Here is a 5,024-nt window from a genome sequence, read left to right as displayed (position 1 = left end):
AGGATGAGCCATTCAGAACTTTTTCACACCAGAACAGCATGTTAAAAAATGGTCAAAGGGAAAGAATACTATAAGATTTTCTTTAAAGATAAATATGTTGCCCTGGAAATGCAAAATCAAATTTCCATGTAAAAATAAGTTGAGAAGCAAGGACTATATTTAAATATCAAAATAATATAAACCCAAGTATCAATGCCAATTTCACTTGGTCTATCAGCATACTAATCAGAACTATGATATTTATTTTATTTGATATTTATTTTAAGAAAGGGTGAGGGGGGAAGCATTCTTGAATCTCTGTGATCATGTGTTTTGAATGGGTTTATGGGTTTTTAGGTAACTGGAATTTACCTAACTGGGAGTGATCATGGAGAGAGGAAGAGGGAACACTTTGATTTCTGTGGAGTTGCTCCTGGTGTATGCTTGCTTAAGTGAGAAGTCAATGGTACTAAAAAGACTATAGGTCAGTGGATATGAGTGGTGAATTAATTCACTATATTAATCAGTGAGTAGGTGAAATGTATTTCATTAATAAATCTTTTTGCAATGTAACTCTCTGGCCCTCTTGTGGATAATATGGTAGCAAGACCATCTAGTTCAGGAGTGGCCAGCTTCCCATAAATGGCATGGACAACCTCTGTTAGTGGCACATGGCAGATTGGGAAGGGAACAGGCAACATAGCGGCAGGTAGGGCAGGGAGCAAAATGGCATCAGATCAGGCAGGGAGCAGAAAGCCAAGCATCAGACTAGGTAAAGGAAAAGAAGTGTAGTCGCACTCCAGGAGGGTGTTTGGCATGCCTGCCAAAAAAGGTTGGTCCCTATCAATGTAGTCCAAGGATCAGCGATTCCAGATAGATGGCTATCCTGATTCTTTTGGAAAATCTCCAAAGAAGGAAATTCCACAGCTTCTCTAGCTAGCTTGTTCTGTTGTCCCACAAATTTGCTAAGTATTATGGGCCTAACCTGTTTGTTTGTTTTATGGTGCAGCACAGAAGCTGGCAAGGAGGTTTCATATTTCCTTCCTCATTTATTAGTATAATGGGTGGCTTATTCAACTCCAACACATCCAACTCCAGTGGGACTCCAGTGTTTCCATTTTTTGGCATTGCAGGAAATAGACTCTGGCTCTGACTACTCTATGCTATTGTGGATATGCTATGCAACAAAGAGAAGCTGGTAAAGGAGAAGATGCTTCCTATCACTAGAATAGGGGTTTTAACAGAACCAAAGCTCTGTTAATATTAACTAGATAAAATAATAGTTGTGTCCTAACAATGCATAATTGCCTTCAATGCACTCATCTAATTGCTACAAATGTAAGTCAGTGAGTTAGTATCAGAACTGTGAACAGAACTGGAAAAGATCAATTAAGTAAGAAAGTCCTCTGCCATATGACATTTCTTTCTGTCTACCTCCCACTCTTACGCCATCTAAGAATTGAGGAACAGTTGCTAGGGCCTTGGAAGAACAAAGGTGTTGTTCAGGAACAAAAGCTTCTTTTTATTGACCGCTTCTTGGCACAAAGGAACACCATGTGTTAAGATAAGCAAGGAAATAGCTTTCAGCAATGAAAAGTGATTTTTCATAGCCTGTCTTTAAGCAAACGCCTTAGTTGTTCTGAAGAATTGAACTATCATCTGAGAACTTCCTTTATGTTTTTTTTTCATGCTACAGAAATATAAAGTTGAAAGAATAAAAAGGAAATGGTTAAGTTAGACTGTACAACAGCAGCTCCTGATAGCACTGATAACTGGAATCAGTTATGTCCTTAGAGTTTACTTTAAAATGTACCATTGTACAGCTGTCAGAATTTCATGGTCAAACACAGGTGGCTGGGTAGTTCAATGAGCTAGCATATTTACCTTTTTCAGCTGGAGACCCTGGTGTATTAAAATCCTAATTGAATGAAAAGTGAAAATGAGTTAAGACATCTCCTTATAGTCCTTTGTTCACTTAATGATACATGATGGGTATAGCCTATTCAAGAGATGACTCTGCATGAAATAGAAAAGTTGTAACCATGATCAGAAATGAGATGCTCTAGCAGTCTGCAGTATGTGAAGATGTTTGCACAACTGTTAGCTGTCAATACTAGTAATACTTTTACTTGCTTTTTTCATGACTGACTTTTCTTCTCCCCTCTCCTCCCCTTCCCTCCCCTCTTCTCTGTAACTGAATAAGAATCATCCAAAGGGAATTAAATGAATTTGTGACTTGTAATCGAACAAATTTCTGTGTATACCATCTAGACGTTCTGAACCATATTCTAGTTTACCTACTAGGCATCTCAGTTGATGCCCAAGTAAACTTACTTAGAGAATCATCTAAGTGTGATTCTCTTCCTCTTCATTCAAGCCCTTGAAAATCCATTAATGCTCATCTACCTTTGTAACACTGTCATCTGGCCCTTAAGACTGAGTCACAGAAACTAGTGAAGAGCAGTGTCCACCCACATTTTGCATTAACTGTTTTTTGGGAACATGAGCATGGTGGAACAGAATTGCATGTAGATATTTAAGTCCACTTATGTATCTAAAAGGTGGCATTGAATCTGGCCCTCTCTGCCCTTGTTTTTGTTACTAAGAGAGACTAGGTATTAAAGCCTGTTTAGAAGTGGATGAACTATAAGAAGAATGCTGATGGCATTTAAGAGGATTTTTACTTAATAAACAGCTACAACTATTCCCAAATAGTTACATACACGGACAGAATACATTCTGAAATAACAGGCTCTTGCTCTGGTTTAGATAGATTGGCTTTGGAAATTGATGAAAGACTATTCCAAAACAACTCCCTGTTTATAATGTTCTTAGTTTCACTCAGTTGTGTTGTCACTTTTATGTCATATTTTCTTAGATGAATCTTCAACTACTTCATTTTGTAAGGAAGCACATTTGTTGGATCATATTCTCTTCAATATCCCAGTCCCCAGCATTTAACTTTCAGGAAGATTAATTCTGAACACCTGGTGCTCCATGGACTATGTCTCACAGTTTGAGATTCATTGACATACTAAATATTGGTTGGTTAAGTCTGGTTTCCAGCTAATGTAATTCAGTGTAATTCTGGTACTGTGATTTCAGCTCTGGAGAATGCATACTGACTTTTAAGGCATTAAAGGTAAGTATATTCATAGTTAGTGTTCTTTGGTCAGAAACTGAAGAAGATTTCTTACTATTCTTCAATTTGTCTTGTAGTGTGTAGGAATTGGGTAACTGCCCTTTTTTCAAGAGTTTGTGAGACCTCTATGGCTAGGGACAGACATTATGCATAAACCAGTTTAAGTGATCAGAAACAGGTTTAAACCTGTAACAGAACAGATGTACTGGTGTTCTGTTACTGGTTTAAACCTGTAAGAAAACAGTGCACATAAATTGGTTTGAAAATGGCTGAAACTGGTTTGAAATAAACCTGGTTGAATGTAATATCAGACTTAACTGATTTGGGTCAAACTGGTTTATGCAATGTCTGTCCCAGACCCCTCGCTGGTTTAAGTTAAATCAGAGTCCCCCAGCATCCCAGCGTGCTCTCCTGCTCCTCCCACCTGCTGCTACTACTTTCCCTGATGTCCCAGGGGCAGGAGAAGCTTAAAAGTTATTCATGCCTACTTTACCTGGGCTGTGTGAGCACTGGGCTTAGCTGGAAATGGATACAACAGCAGTACGGGGAGGGTTCACCCTCCTGATGCCTGTTCCCAGGGGACTGGGAAGGGTAGGGGACCTCACCCCCTTGGTCCCCTGCCCATCGCTGCTGCTGCTGCCGCTATACCCTACAGGGGTTCCCCTGTTACCCGACGTGGAAGGTGCATCTACAAGCAGGGGTTTTCCCCTGCTTGCAGATTTGCCCCAAGTCAGGGTGTGGCACCCAGCAATGTCTGTAGATGTCTGTGCAGTACAACAAGCTGTTTGCACTCTATAAAAGACATGTTTCCAGCTTCTGTGTTTTTGTTAGGTTTTTCCCACCTAATCTGTCCTTTGGAGGAAAGAGCTCCTATTATTAGCTTCTTGAGTGAAGACTTGCTCATTGACAGAGTTCCAGCTTGCCCTGCTCTGCATTGTTCCACAACCGTATTGCCTCCTCCTTATCACAGAGCTCCCAAAGGACCTTGGCAATGAGTAGTCAAGCTGTATATTGCTATTTCATGATCAGCTTGTTTGAATAGAAAAATATTCCTATTTGCATAGTGTGCTGGCATAATCTTTTTGCAATTGTGTCTTAAAGAGTGTAGGAATCTCTCTCTCACTCTCTTTTTCTCTCTCTCTCTTTTTTTCTCTCTCTCTGCAATTTTCCTAGTAGCTAAATTTAGTCAATTGGAGTGACAGTATTTGTGTATGGAGAATATAACACAGAAAGGTGTCATGAGGATGGATTAATAAAGCAATAGTCATCTCCTTACAGTTATTCAGCAACAGACAAAAAACCAAAGTGATTATAAAAATGTGACACTAGCCAATATCCTAAGGGTTAAAATTACAAGTGAACATCAGTGGCAAATTATAACCCCTGCTTTCTGTGTGGCTGTTTGGGGAAAACACGCATTATATCAGCCATGCAATTGCCATGTGCCCATAATAGCTCACAGTTATTTAGTAACTTTGGAAATTTTTGTTTTTCTTAGATAATTTCTGTTCTACTTATATAAGCATGAGATGGGAACTCTGTATATTCCTTGCCTCTCTTAACCATACTGTCCAATTAACTTCTCAGTACAGAAAGTTCAGTTTTAGTTATGGCTGTTTTCAAGGGTTTCTTTTTTTATATTTTATTGATAATGACTGTTGCCTTAGGGTCACATCTTTTTTTGTGAACCAAATTCCCCCTAGCTGCCAAATTCTATGTAGTTCAGATATCCAGAACTCCTGTGGCCTAGGAAATCAGGTATCTAGATCCTGCCTAAGCCCCACTGGGATCCAGAAACTAGGAAGAGTATTACTTAAGTCCCATGGCCTGCCATGAGCCCAGAGTACACCTGACCATACTCTGGTTATGTTTAGAAGAAATACCAAAGCTGGGAAAAGTGTGT

This window comes from Gavialis gangeticus, unplaced genomic scaffold, assembly GCF_001723915.1.
Source record: "Gavialis gangeticus isolate Ggan-Ray unplaced genomic scaffold, GavGan_comp1, whole genome shotgun sequence".
NCBI classification, from domain to species: domain Eukaryota; kingdom Metazoa; phylum Chordata; order Crocodylia; family Gavialidae; genus Gavialis; species Gavialis gangeticus.
This window is presented reverse-complemented; position numbering follows the sequence as displayed.